The 15,367-nt window shown below is 46.6% G+C and overlaps 1 protein-coding gene across 1 annotated transcript in view; it reads right to left on the reverse strand.

Moving 5' to 3' along the window:
* Nucleotides 1-4,805, reverse strand: part of LOC307111869 (testis-specific gene 10 protein) — a gene marked incomplete at its 3' end in the record, with an annotated part of 96,844 nt that extends 92,039 nt beyond the window's left edge. Inside the window, exon 1 of the mRNA XM_079792057.1 lies at nucleotides 4,726-4,805. The remainder of the gene's footprint in view (nucleotides 1-4,725) is intronic.
* Between the last annotated feature and the right edge of the window lie 10,562 nt (nucleotides 4,806-15,367).

Raw genomic sequence — 15,367 nt, forward strand, 5'->3', positions numbered from 1 at the left:
CTCTCCTTGTCACTCTCTTATTAGGTTACTAGAGGCCCAATGCACAAATTCATGCATGGGTGGGGTCCCTCAGCCTGGCCAGTGATCAGGGCCAATTTGGGGCTGTCTCTCCCAGTCCCTGGGGAAGGACCACAGGAGGTTGGCCACTTGTGGGAGGCTGGCTGTGGGAGCATACTGACCACCAGGAAGCAGCTTCTGCATTAAGCATCTGCCCCCTGGTGGTCAGTGTGTGTCATATCGACCAGTTGACCAGCTGATCGGTTATAATGGTCAATTAGGCTTTTATATATATACTAGAGGCCCGGTGCATGAAATTCGTGCCCGGGCGGGGGGTGTCCCTCAGCCCAGCCTGCACCCTGTCCAATCTGGGAACCCTCGAGAGATGTCCGACTAAACGGGATGCCCGACTAAACTGCCCACCGGGATTGGGCCTAAACGGGCAGTCGGACATCCCTCTCACAATCCAGGACTGCTGGCTCCCAACTGCTCGCCTGCCTGCCTTCCTGATTGCCCCTAACCCCTTCTGCCTGCCAGCCTGATCACCCCCTAACCACTCCCCTGCCAGCCTGATTGATGTCTAACTGCTCCCCTGCCAGCCTGTTTGCCCCCAACTTCCCTCCTCTGCCGGCCTGGTCACCCCTAACTGCCCTCCCCTGCAGGCTTGATCGCCCCCAACTGTCTTCCCTTGCAGGCCTGGTCCCTCCCAACTGCCCTCCCCTGTTGGCCATCTTGTGGCGGCCATCTTGTGTCCACATGGGGCAGGATCTTTGACCACATGGGGGCAGCCATCTTGTGTGTTGCAGTGATGGTCAATCTGCATATTACTCTTTTATTAGATAGGATAGAGGCCTGGTGCATGGGTGGGGGCCAGCTGGTTTGGCCTGAAGGGTGACCTGGATCAGGGTGGGGGTTCCCTTGGGGTGTGGGGCAGCCTGGGCGAGGGGCCTTTGTTGGTTTGCAGGCCGGCCACGTCCCCCGGCGACCCAAGCGGAGGCCCTGGTATCTGGGATTTATTTATCTTCTACAATTAAAACTTTGTAGCCTTAATCAGAGGCCTGGGCCAGCCAGGGTGTGCAGAAAGCTTGGCTTCCTCCAACCCCGGGGAAACCCAAGCCTCCCTCCTGCTCTTTCTGTGGCCGCAGCCATCTTGGTTGGGTTAATTTGCATACTCGCACCTGATTAGCTGGTGGGAGTGGCTGGTGGGTGTAGGGGAGTGATGGTTAATTTGCATATTACTCTTTTATTAGATTGGCTAGATTTACACTTATTTCATTTGAAATTATATCATTTATTTCTTCACTAGTTCCCTTTCCTTTCCCCCCCCCCCCCCCCCAACTACTAGAAGGTAAAGTCCAAGAGATCTAGGCACTTATCTGCTTATTGTTATAGCTGTAATGCATAGAAAGATGCACAGCACAAAATTGGTACTCAATAAGACATTTTCAATATAATCAATTTTGATGACTGGAACAAAGTAGTTTTAATGGTAGGGATGGGGTGGAAGCAAGTTTGATTAGGACTAATAAAAGAGTTAGTACTAAGGAAAAGGAAGCATTATTATGAGAAGAGAGGTAGAGTGAAAGTTAGAAAAGACCAAGGTTGTTGAAGGGTCATTACAAAGTAGAAAATCTTGTTCCTTTTCTTTTTTTAAAAATATATTTTTATTGATTTCAGAGAAGAAGGGAGAGGGAGAGATGTAGAAACATCAATGATGACAAAGAATCATTGATCGGTTATGTCCTGCACGCCCCCAACTGGGGATTGAGCCAGCAACCCAGGCATGTGCCCTTGACCGGAATAGATCCAGAGACCCTTCAGTCTACAGGCCAACATTCTATCCACTGAGCCAAATCAGCCAGGGCTAGAAAATCTCGTTTCTTAATTCTCTTTACATCAAGGAAAGCTTCCAGAATTAAACAAAAGCCCAGGGTTGTCTCCTAAATGCAAACACATACACAACTTGACAGTTTCAGGGGATTCAAGAACCCCCTAAATTCTTGTACTCCGGGTTAAGAAGCCCTGCAGTGTGAACACAATAAAGATTTTAAGACATGGGTTAATGCTAACTAATGGAAAAAGGCCACTGAGCTAACAAGGGGAAACCGAGGTACAAGCTGTGCACTGTCCTCCGAGACAAGAAAGAGAAAAGGAGGTTCAGGTGAAGGGTTAGATAAGGGGTAGAAATTTTTTTCTCTAAAACAAAAAAAGAGAAAGGTCAGGTGAAGATTAAGATAGAGTTAGAAATTTGAAGAAGTTCCTGCCTGGTAGAATTTTAATTTTTCAGTAAAAAAGGAGGTAGGGTCATGTGCTAAAAAGTATCATCAATGCTGAGCAAAATATCAGGTATATAATATGTGCTCAATAAATCTCTATTGAATATTTTGATAGAATTAAAAATACTGGAGTATTTTATATGAGATTCTGATTCCGCTAAAGGTCAACTTGGTGTGTTTTTTATAAAACTGTCCCCAAATGTTTATACAGACATTTTGGAGTAGGACTAGCCTCACTAACAGAGAGATATAGAGAAGCACACAAAAATTTATGACAATTTTGAGATATTATAAACAATTATTTGTGTTTATAATAAATATCTGCAAGTAAACGTTTTGGGAATTCACCTCAAACAAAATAGTAAAGCCACAATAGTTAACTTTTCTTATGAAAATGAAATAACCTCTCCTAGGCATTCCATTTAAATCCAAAGTTCTCAATTCTCTTCAAATCAAATTATACTGTAAAGAAATAACTTGTTTTAAAAGTTCATAAATAAAGGGCCTTAGGGGAGGTACCACTTATACAGTGATGGCGAACCTATGACACGCGTGTCAGCACTGACACGCATAGCCATTTCTGATGACACGCGGCCGCATGCTGAGGATGAAACATTTGCTGCTCCTGAGGATGAAACATTTGCGACTAGAGTCTTGGAGTTAGTTTTCTCCTCAAAGTGACACACTACCCGAGTTATGCTCAGTTTTTTGGCGAAGTTTGACACACCAAGCTCAAAAGGTTGCCCATCACTGACTTATCAAGACCTCTCTGAAACATAAGGGGTTAAAATAGCTGTTTTCAAAAGGCTTTTCTGAACTGAAAGAATTTAATAACAAATAAAGTGATTTTATAGCATAGCTAAGTTATGGAACTGCCTTACTAACTAGCTCACTTCAAAAGATTACCATGGGGAAATAAAAAGGGTATCATGGGGGACATATATAAGTAACTTCACAATAGTGTTCTTCACATTACCAAAACTGTAAAATCTGTAGTGTCCACTCAAGAGAAGAGTAGATAAATTGTAGATAAATTCTTACATTAGAACACTAAACAAACTATAAGCAACAACAAGGATAAATCTTAAAACAATGTCCAGTAAATAAACAAAATGCAAAGGAATAGGAAATTTTCATTTATATAAAATTTCATAAACAAACCAAACTAGAATGTGCATGTTCACATACAAAGATGGAGGAACAATAAGGAAAAGCAAGGAAGTGGCTAGCATAGTGGATACATCAGGGGAGAAGGGTGTGTGATGGGAAAAGGGAATAAATATAATAATACCTGCTCTAACTGCCTCTGTATCTGGAGTACTTTAAGAGCAAATTATCCTAAAACAAACTGTACCAAGCAACTGAAGAAGAGGACAGAAAGCCTGGAAAATCTCTACAACTGATTATATGCTGGGCTAAAGCAGTGTTGTTGTTTTTTGTTTGTTTTTGTTTTTCAGAAAAGAATCATTTTAAATAAGATATATTTGGGAAGCTGTCATTAAAAAATGCCAAAGTTTATTATTTAAAATAAATACTTCATTAATGTACCTTCCTCATTATTTTCCACTAATTAAGACTGATTTAGTTCATTAGTTCATGGGTTAATTAAAATACAAACAAAAATACGTTTTATCCTGGAGGCAGATTTGAATGTGACACTCTCCTTTTACATTTACAACTAACCTATTTTCCTCTACTTAAAGACCGACTGCTATTATTTCCTTACAACAAAAAGTGCAGTTGAAATGCCAGTAGAGGACATCTGAAACACCGAATATCGTGAGCCATAAGGGCATGTAGTGGAGGAAGGAAAAGTCGGACCCCGTCATCTTTGCAAACTTTTCCTGATGCCGCGATCCTTGACTTTATTTAAAGAAGAAAAAAAAAAGTATTCCTGAGCGTATTTAGGTATCAGGTCCAAGACTGTCTCAGTTATTGTTGCCTCCACTAGTTTTCAGACCAAAGCCAGCTTACCCTGCCTTTCCTGGGCACTGAACTTATAGATTTTCAGGAGAATGCCGGCTTCATCTCGGCCCTTCGCCTCCCGAAGTCTATAAAGAGCTTAGAAGTGAGGTTGGGAGTCAGGATGAGCCAGGTTGACCTCCCAGATCTCTGACTTCCAATTGCTCAGCTCCACTCCAGAGCGTTTCTAAACCGAACAGTCCCCCCAACAACCAAGCCAGGGCGGCAGGAAGCGAAGCGGTCACCATAGGAACTGGGCTCAACTCCGCGCTCCTAAGAAATGGCAGCGGGAGCAAAGCTGGCTCCCGGAGGGCTTCCCGGGGCCGCAGCTCTGCCTGCCACTGCCCCTCGCAGCAGCTCAAGCAGTGAACGCCTGCCGCGGGGTCACCCCCGCCCCGACCCACACACTCCCTCTTGCAGCTGCCTTCTCAGAGGCCTTCCGGCCCAGAAACTGCTTGGCCCCAACCCGGGCCATCACCGCGGCTTCTACCTGGAGCTCCAGGTCCCTCCCTGGACTTCTCAGCCCAGCAGCCTCCTCGGAGATCATCCTGGCGACTGCCAGGCCCCCGCCTTCCGCCGGGACTCAAGTCCCACCCCATCCCCATCCTCCGCCCCTTTCCCCGCCCTTCCCACCCCGAAATGGACCCGGCCCCGCCCCGCTGGGGGTGGAGAAAGAGGAAGACGAAACCTGGCGGGAAGGAGGCGGAGCGGTTAGCACCGCCCCGCGCCGCCGTCGACTCCGCCCTCACGCTCTGTACCTGAGGGGGGCTTGTCCTCCATCTTCCTGGCGCCTTCGCTCCGCTTTGGTCTCGCGTGCCCCCAGTCCCTGTGCGCACGCGTACCTGGTTCGACCCTCCCTCTCGCAGAGACTACGAGCCCTGCGTGCGCACCCACGCACGTGGCGACGCGTACGTTCACGTGCCAGCCCTAGCAGACGCCTAGGGAAGGCCTCCTCTTGGTCCATCCGCGCCGCGCAGGCGCACGCCCCACAGCGCCTAGAGTTACCACTGGAGCGTCAGGTTTCCTAGTAACCAGGGGCTAGCCCTGGGGGCACCTGCAGGTAACGCGCATGCGTAGGCCTATGGGTGCAGCTTTCCCAAAGTTCTGGAACACCTATGGCTTTGCTGCCAAGGCGTTGTACCACTTTCCCCACAGGTCAGGCACCGTTCTGGACCCAGTGAACTCGTTATACCCCAGAGCTGCTCTTGGGTCCTGGGAGGTTGGCGCGATCTCCTGCCGCAGCCGAGTGTCAGGGAGCCTCCCAGGCTGGGTCCTGCCACAGCACCCAGGGAGAGGGCCGGTCTGTTCTATGGGCGCCAGGGCCCCCCCACTCTGGGGAACCTGCAGCCTGGAGGCCAGGGTCAGCTCTGTGTGGTCCAGTCAGGGTTGAATTGGGAATGGCAGAACTAGCAGTGAAAGAAAGCGCAGATTCCTGATTGGTATCCCTTCTCCACATGCGGTCCCTTTCTAGAAAAACTGGTGATGGTTAACAAAAAAAAGGAAAGGGTACACTACGTAATTGATATTTAATGTTGTATCGAAGGTTTTCCTGTTCAGTATCATTTAAACTTGTCTTCTCTTATTTAGGGAACACTATTTTAACTTAACCAGGTATAATATTTTTGGCCATCCAACTATGTTCAAATTAACCCCATTACCTAAAAGTGGAAAAGTTAGTTTTCGGTGAAAAATAATGAATATGGCATTTTAGTCTGCTAAATTTTTGGATCCCAGCTTAAAAAGAAATAGCTTTGTAATATTTCTTAATGTTTAACATGTACCTCATTTCCCCCCCAAATTTTTATTTGCATACTAGAGGCCCGTTGCAGGAAGAGATTCGTGCAATAGGCCTTCCTTCCCTTGGCTTCCAGCACCGGTTTTCCTCTGGCACCTGGGACCCAGGTCTTCGCTCCAGCCGGAGTCTGCCGCCTTTGCTGCCAACTCTGGCCAGAGTCTGCCTTCTTTGTCTTTGCTGCAGGCTCTGGCCAGAGTCTGCTGCCTTCGTCTTCACTGCAGACTCTGTCTGGAGTCTGCCATCTTCGCTGCAGATTCAGGCCGGAGTCTGCAGTCTTTGTCTTCGCTGTGGCCAGAGTGCTGCTCCTGTAGATCCCTTCGCCCCCACCCTCCCTCTCATAGCAGGCGTCCTGCCCCGCCACTCTCTGCCTGGAGCAGCTGGGCAGCAGCCATCTTTCTCCTTCTAATTTGCATATTCCCTCTGATTGGCTGATGGGCGTAGCGGCGTGATGGTTAATTTGCATGTTTCTCTTTTATTAGTGTAGATTGTTGACAGTACTACAGATGTCCAACCCTAACCCTAACCCTAAGACCCCTCCACCCAGCCCCTGCTTGGTACCAGACCTTCTCCAAACTATAGTCTTTGTACATGGGCTATGCATACATGCATATATGTTTTTTGCTTAATCTCTTCCCAATCCCCACAACCCCTCCCCTCTGAGATTTGTCTGTCTGTTCCAGGCATCCATGGCTCTGGATCTATTCACCAGTTTATTTTGTTAATTAGATTTTACATATAAGTGAGATCATTTGATATTTGTCTTTCTCTGACTGGCTTATTTCACTTAGCATAATAATCTCCAGGTCCATCATTGCTGTCCCAAAAGGTAAGAGATGCTTCCTTTTTAAGGCTGCGGGGAATTCCATTGTTTAAATGTACCACAGCTTTTTTATCCACTCATCTACTGGTGGGCACTTAGGCTGTTTCCACATCTTAGCAATTGTAAATAACACTGCTATGAACATAGGAGTACATATATTCTTTCTGATTGTTATTTTGGGATTCTTAGAGTATATTCCCAAAAGTGGGATCGCTGGGTCAAAAAGAAATTTCATTTTTAATTTTTGAGGAAACTCCATACTATTTTCCTTAGTGGCTGCACCAGTCTGCATTCCCAGACTGGTTTATTGATGGCAACCATTCTGGCACATGTGAGATGATACCTCATTGTAGTTTTAATTTGCATCTTTCTGATGATAGTGACATTGAGCACTTTTTCATATGTCTTCTGGACATCGATATGTCCTGTCCTTTACCCATTTTTTAATTGGATTGTTAGTCTTCCTGTTGCTGTGTTCTATGCGTTCTTTATATATTTTGGAAATTAACCCCTTATCCAATGTATCATTAACAAATATTTCTCCCACACAATGGGTTTCCTTTTCATTTTGTTGAAGGTTTCCTTTGCTGTGCAGAAGCTTTTTAGCTTGATGTACTCCCATTCATTTATTTTTTCCTGTTTTTCTTGTCCTTGGAGATGTATCCATGAAAATACTGCTCCATGAGATGTCTGAGATTTTACTGCCTATGGTTTCTTCTAGGATTTGCATGGCTTCATGACTTACTTTTAAGTCTGTTATCCATTTTGTGTTTATTCTGTCTTGTGTATTGTGTAAGTTTGTGGTCTACTTTCATTTCTTTGCATATACCTGTCCAATTTTCCCAATACCATTGATTGAAGAGACTATCTTTACTTCATTATATGCTCTGGCCTCCTTTGTCAAATAATAATTGACCGTAATGTCTTGGGTTGATTTCTGAGTTCTCCATTTTGTTCCATTGATCTATATGCCTGTTCTTGTGCCAGTGCCTGGCTGTTTTAATAAAGGAACTTTGCAGTATAATTTGATATTCAATTTTGCAATCCCTCCGACTTTGTTCTTCTTAAGATTGCTTTGGCTATTCGAGGTATTTTTTGGTTCCATATAAATTTTTGGATTATTTGTTCTAGATCTGTGAAATATGCCATTGGTATTTTAATAGGGATTGAGTTGAATCTATAGATTGCTTTAGATAGTGTAGACATTTAAATGATGTTAATTCTTCCAATCCATGAGTTGAATAAACTTAAGATTTTGGTAAACATATTGTGTAGATTGTTCAAGAAATATGCCCTTCTCATCTCTCTCTTCCTCATTGTTAATGATTTGAGATTATTAATGTTCAGGAAGCATCTTATAAAATAGCATTATTCATTTTCATCTTAATGTCATCACAGAAAATTTTAATGTGAGAACTAATCGCCACTGAGTATGAATGCAGTTTAAGACAGATAGTGTTCTGAGTAGAATATAAGAGAATATTTTACCTCACTCTTCTGTAAAATGTTGACAAGTACTTCATTTGTCCTTAAATGTCTTCTTTTTTAGAAAGCAATTTTACTGAGATATAATTCAATATCATAACATTCTCCCACTTAAAGTATACATTTCAGTGGTTTGTAGTATATTCACAGAGTTCTGTAACCACAGTTTTGTGGTTACACAATGTAATTTTAGAATCTTTTTACCAGGGGCCATTCATCCCCTACTACATCCTGGCAACCACTAATCTCCTTTGTGTCTCTATAGATTTTCCTATTCTGAATTATACATGTATATAGAGTCATGTAATATGTAGCTTCTTTCACTTGGAATAATGTTTTCAAGGTTCATCCATGTGATATGTAGCATATCACAGAATTTCTTTATTATCTCTGAACTAGAGGCCTGGTGCACAAAGGGGTCCCTTGGCCTGGCCTGTGGGATAGGGCTGAAACTGGCTGTCTGACATCCCCTGCAGGGTCCCGGATTGTGAGAGGTTGCAGGCCAGGCTGAGGGACCCCACCAGTGCATGATCGGGGCTGGGGAGGGACAGCAGGAGGTTGGCCAGCTGTGGAGGGACCGCAGAAGGGCTCCAGAGCATGTCTGGCCTGTCTCGCTTAGTCCTGATTGGCTGGACCCTAGCAGCAAGCTAACCTACTGGTCAGAGCGTCTGCCCCCTTGTGGTCAGTGCACATCTTAGCGAGTGGTTGAGCAGCCTTAGCATATTATTAGCATATTACGCTTTGATTGGTTGAAAGGCCGACTGGATAATTGGACACTTAGCATATTAGGCTTTTATTATATAGGACTAGAGGCCCAGTACTCAAAAATTCATGCACTCGGGGGGGTCTCTCAGCCTGGCCTGTGTCCTCTTGCAGTCTGGGAGCCCTTGGGGGATGTCCACCTGCCAGCTTAGGCCCACTCCCCAGGGGACTGGACATAAGGTGGCAGTCTGACATCCCTCTGACAGCCCAGGAGCTCTCAGGGGATGTCCAAGGAGGCGGGAGAGGCTCCTGCCACTGCTGCTGCACTCACAACCATCAGCCCGGCTTGTAGCTGAGCAGCGTTCCCCCTGTGGGAGTGCACTGACCACCAGGGGGCAGCTCCTGTGTTGAGCATCTGCCCCCTGAAGGTCAGTGCACATCATAGTGGCCAGTCATTCCCGGTTGTTCTGCCATTAGCGTCAATTTGCATATTACCCTTTTATTATCTACTAGAGGCCCGGTGCGCGAAATTCGTGCACGGGGGGGGGGGGGTTCCCTAAGCCCAGCCTGCACCCTCTCCAATCTGGGACCCCTCGAGGGATGTCTGACTGCCTGTTTAGGCCCGATCCCACCTAAACGGGCAGTCAGACATCGCTTTCACAATCCAGGACTGCTGGCTCCCAACTGGTCGCCTGCCTTCCTTCCTGATTGCCCCTAACCATTTCCACCTGCCAGCCTGATCACCCCGCTAACCACTCCCCTGCCAGCCTGATTGATGCCTAACTGCTCCCCTGCCAGCCTGTTTGCCCCTGACTGCCCTCCCCTTCAGGCCTGGTCACCCCTAACTGCCCATCCCTGCAGGCCTGGTCACCCCATAACTGCCATCCCCTGCAGGCTTGGTCCCCCCCAACTTCCCTCCCCTGCAGGCCTGGTCACCCCCAACTGCTCTCCCCTGCAGGTCTGGGTCACCCCGAACTGTTCTCCCCTGCTGGCCATCTTGTGGTGGCCATCTTGTGTCCACATGGGGGCAGGATCTTTGACCACATGGGGGCAGCCATCTTGTGTGTTGGAGTGATGGTCAATCTGCATATTACTCTTTTATTAGATAGGATAGAGGCCTGGTGCATGGGTGGGGGCCAGCTTGTTTGCCCTGAAGGGTGTCCCGGATCACGGTGGGGGTTCCCTTGGGGCGTGGGGTGGCCTAAACGAGGGGCCTGTGGTGGTTTGCAGGCCGGCCACACCCCCTGGCGACCCAAGCGGAGGCCCTGGTATCTGGGATTTATTTACCTTCTACAATTGAAACTTCGTAGCCTGGAGCGGAGCCAAGCCTTCTGCTCGCTCCGTGGATGCAGCCATTTCTGTTGGGACTTATGTATCTAATATAATTGAAACTTTGTAGCCTGGATCGGAGGCTAAGGCACGCCAGGGCTGCAGAAGCTTAGCTTCTTCCATTGCCAGGGCAACCCTTGCCTCCCGCTCTTTCCAGCTCAGTGGCTGCCGCCATTTCTGTTTGGATTTGTTTACCTTCTATAATTGAAAATTTGTAGCCTTGAGTGAAGGCCTAGGCTGGCAAGGGCAGGCGGAAAGCTTGTCTTCCTCTGTTGCTGGGGAAACCCAAGCCTCCCTCCTGCTCTCTGTGGCTGTAGCCATCTTGGTTGGGTTTATTTGCATATTTGCTCCTGATTGGCTGGTGGGCTTGGCTGGTGGGCATGGCTTATGGGTGCAGCGAAGGTACAGTCAATTTGCATATTACTATGTTTTATTAGGTAGGATACTAATATTAGAGGAATATGCAAATTATCCGGGACGCCATCACATCATGACCATTCAGCAGGGTGGGCAGGGCTGTGGGGTCGTGGGGCAGGACTTTGGGTCTCGCGCGATTTCGTCCCACCCAGGCAGACTCCCCCGCGGCCCTGTAGCCAAATCTTGATGCAGACCTGGGGTTTACTAAACTTTACTGGAGCTGCTCCCCACACCTCCACCCCCTACCCAAGGACCGCGCTGCCCGCAGCAGGGTGCCCCGGCAGCGTCCTGACAGGCAGGCGGCCAGGGAGGGCCAAGTGGGGCGGCAGCAGGGAGCCACAGAGGGGCGGGGCGGCTGGAGCCAAGTTCCTGGGGGTCTGAGGAGAGCACCTGACTGGATCCCAGACTGCAAAAAAGGAAGAGGAAGTGGCCACAGGAGCTCTTCCAATCCCCATGCATGGACACCCTATCCCAGACCCCACACCCCCGGGGGACAGGGAGGTTGACCTGACGGAGAGAAGACCCAGCCTTGGGGGTAGCTGCAGCCTGTACCTCCGACTCCCGATCTCTTTCCCTGCCACCCCCACCAGGGGCGCCCACAGCAATAGCACGCTGGCAACAACCCGTCAGTGCCCCCGAGGTACCCGGGACCCACGGCCCACCACTGCCGGGCCCCCTCCGCTGGGGCCGGGCACTCCTCTCCTCCCTACAACTCCAGACCCATGGGGAGGCAGGCCTGAGCGGACCCCCAGGGTCAGACCCATCTCCCCGCCCCTGACAGCAGCGGTGCCGTCTCTGCAGTGGAAGTACACTGAACCTCGCCAGGAGGCCACAGCTAAACCCGCCCTCCTAGCCCACCTGGCTCTGCCCTGGCCTGCCCCCGCCCCACTCCAGGAGATTGGAGCCCCGCCCTCAGCATGTACAGCTACGAAACGGCCAGTACAATTTAAAGAATGGTGCCAAGCAGGGAGATTTAACAGTTACTCCCCCTTCGGCCTCGCCGCCCCCTAGCATCCCCCTAGCATCCCCCTGGCCAGCACCTCCAGGGATGAACACCGCTACAGGGCTGCTGGCCAGAGCCCATCCCTCCAAGGCCTGAGGAACCCTCTGCAAAGCTTGGATAGCTATAGTCCCAGGAAACAATCATGCCCTCCTCCCCTAACCAGCACCTGCTTCCTGCAAGGGTACCTGTGGGCTTAAAAATAACAATCCCTTCCCGTTTAGACATCATTTACTTGATGAAACATTTCTAGGTTTATTAGCTCAGAATCTCATGACAACCCAGTGAGGTCGGCAGAGAAGAGATTACAATTCCCATGGTAATGCGTATGTATTCAGAAATGAAGCTCAGAGAGGAAAAGTGTCAAGCCCAATGGTTCCCAAGATGCAGCACACACCCCATGGGGGACCGGGGGTGGGGGGCAATTTGATTTTAACTGGGGGCAATTCAAGAATGACTTAACAGTGAATTTTTTGCATTTCTTATGGTTCTAGGGGGCCTCATCTACACTGTATCCTATATAATAAAAGGCTAATATGCAAATGACCGAATGGTGGAATGACTGGTCACTATGATGCACACTGACCACCAGGGGGCAGACACTCAGTGCTGGAGCTGCCCCCTGGTAGTCAATGTGCTCCCACAGGGGGAGCGCTGCTCAGCCAGAAGCCGGGCTCACGGCTGGTGAGCACAGCAGCAGTGGTGGGAGCCTCTCCCGCCTCCGTGGCAATGCTAAGGATGTCCGACTGACGGCTTAGTGGGCCTAAGCCGTCAGTCAGACATCCCCCCAGGGCTCCTGAACTGTGAGAGGGTGCAGGCCAGGCTGAGGGACCCCCCTCCCAAGTGCACACATTTAGTGCACTGGGCCTCTAGTATAGGATAATAGTCCATTGTATGACTATACCACATTTTCTACCTATTCATCAATTGATTGCCATTTGGATTGCTTCCACAATTTGTCTATTGTGAATGATGCTGCTGAGAACATTTGTGTTCAAGTTTTTGTGTGGACACACGTTTTCATTTCCCTTGGGCACAGACCTACAAGTGGAATTGCTGGGTCATATGGTAACTGTTTAATCTGTTGAGGAACCGTTTTCCAAAGTGACTGGACCATTTTTGCATTCCCACCAGCAGTGTATAAGGGTTCCAATTTCTTCACATCTTTGAAGTTTTTAAAGGGATATATATAGAGAAACATCAATGAGAGAGAAACACTGATCAGCTGCCTCTGCACACCCCCTAAATGGGATTAAGCCTAAAATCAGAGCATGTGCCCTGATCAGGAATTGAATGAGGACCTCTTGATTCATCAGTTGATGCTCAACCACTGAGCAACACCAGCTGGGCTAAACTTTTTTTAATCAAAGAATTTAAAGCTAGAGAGGGATTACTACCCAGTAGTATTTGTGACATGGATTAATATACTTGGTTTTGTTCTCTTTATCCATTTCTTTTTTTTTTCTTTCCAATTTTTTTATTAAGGTATTATATGTGTACATATCTTACCATTGACCCCCCACCCCACTCCCATATATGCCCTCACCCCCCAGAGTTTTGCGTCCATTGGTTATGCTTATATGCATGCATACAAGTCCTTTGATTGATCTCTTATCTCCCCCACCTCTCCCTAACCTTCCCCCTGTAATTTGACAGTCTGTTTGATGCTTTACTGTCTCTGTATCTATCTTTTTGTTCAATTTTATAATGTTCTTTATTATCCATAAATGAGTGAGATCATGTGGTATTTTTCTTTCATTGACTGACTTATTTCACTTAACATAATGTTCTCCAATTCCATCCAGGTTGCTGCAAATGATGAGAATTCCTTCTTTTTTATGGCAGCATAGTATTCCATTGTGTAGATGTACCACAGTTTTCTGATCCAGTCATCTGCTGACGGGCACCTAGGCTGTTTCCAAATCTTAGCTATGGTGAATTGTGCTGCTATGAACATAGGGGTGCATATATCCTTTCTGATTGGTGTTTCTAGTTTCTTCGGATATATTCCCAGGAGTGGGATTACTGGGTCAAATGGAAGTTCCATTTTCAGTTTTTTGAGGAAACTCCATACTGTTCTCCACAGTGGCTGCACCAATCTGCATTCCCACCAGCAGTGCACGAGGGTTCCTTTTTCTCCGCATCCTCGCCAACACTTGTCGTTTGTTGATTTGTTGATGATAGCCATTCTGACAGGTGTGAGATGGTACCGCATTGTTGTTTTGATTTGCATCTCTCGGATAATTAGTGACGTTGAGCATGTTTTCATGTGTCTCTTGGCCTTCCTTCTGTCTTCTTTTGAAAAGATTCTATTTAGGTCTGTTGCCCATTTTTTTATTGGATCATTTATCTTCCTTTTATGAAGTTGCATAAGCTGCCTGTAGATGTTGGAGATTAAACCTTTATCAGTGATGCTATTTGCAAATATGTTCTCCTATGTAGTGGGCCTTCTTGTTGTTTTGTTGATGGTTTCTTTTGCTGTGAAAAAGCTTTTTATTTTTATGTAGTCCCATTTGTTAATTTTCTCTTTAGCTTCCATTGCCCTAGGAGCAGTGTCAGTGAAGAATTTCTTTTGGCATATGTCTGAGATTTTGCTGCCTGTGGATTGCTCTAGTATTTTTATGGTTTCCCGTCTTATGTTTAAGTCCTGTATCCATTTTGAGTTTATTTTTGTGTATGGCGTAAGTTGGTGATCAAGCTTCATTTTTTTGCATGTATCTGTCCAATTTTCCCAACACCATTTATTGAAGAGACTGTCTTGATTCCATTGTATGTTCATGCCTCCTTTGTCAAATATTAATTGAGCATAGTGGTTTGGGTCAATATCTGGATTCTCTATTCTGTTCCATTGATCTATATGTCTGTTCTTGTGCCAGTACCAGGCTGTTTTGAGAACAGTGGCTTTGTAATACAGCTTGAAATCTGGTATTGAGATCCCTCCTACTTTATTCTTCTTTCTCAGGATTGCTGTGGCTATTCGGGGTCTTTTTTTATTCCAGATGAATTTTTGGAGAGTTCTTTCAAGGTCTGTGAAATATGCCGTTGGTATTTTAATGGGGAGTGCATTGAATCTATAGATTGCTTTGGGTAGTATGGACATTTTAATGATGTTGATTCTACCAATCCATGAACAAGACAGGGATGCCCACTCTCACCACTCCTGTTTGACATAGTACTGGAAGTATTAGCCATTGCAATTAGACAAGAAGAAGAAATAAAAGGCATCCAAATTGGAAAAGAACAAGTAAAGATGTCTTTATTTGCAGACGACATGATATTGTACATAAAAAATCCAAAAGACTCCGTCAAAAAACTAATAGACTTAATAAAGGAATTCGGCAATGTAGCAGGATACAAAATTAACGCCAAGAAATCTATGGCCTTTCTATACACCAATAGTGAACTTACAGACAGAGAGACTAAAAAGGCAATCCCATTTACCATCGCGCCAAAAAAATTAAGATACCTAGGAATAAACTTAACTAAGGAGGTAAAAGACCTATACACGGAAAACTACAGGACACTGAAAAAAGAGATAGCGGAAGACGTAAACAGATGGAAGAACATACCATGTTCTTTATCCA

This window comes from Cnephaeus nilssonii (genome assembly GCF_951640355.1).
Source record: "Cnephaeus nilssonii genome assembly, chromosome: 15".
NCBI classification, from domain to species: Eukaryota; Metazoa; Chordata; class Mammalia; order Chiroptera; family Vespertilionidae; genus Cnephaeus; species Cnephaeus nilssonii.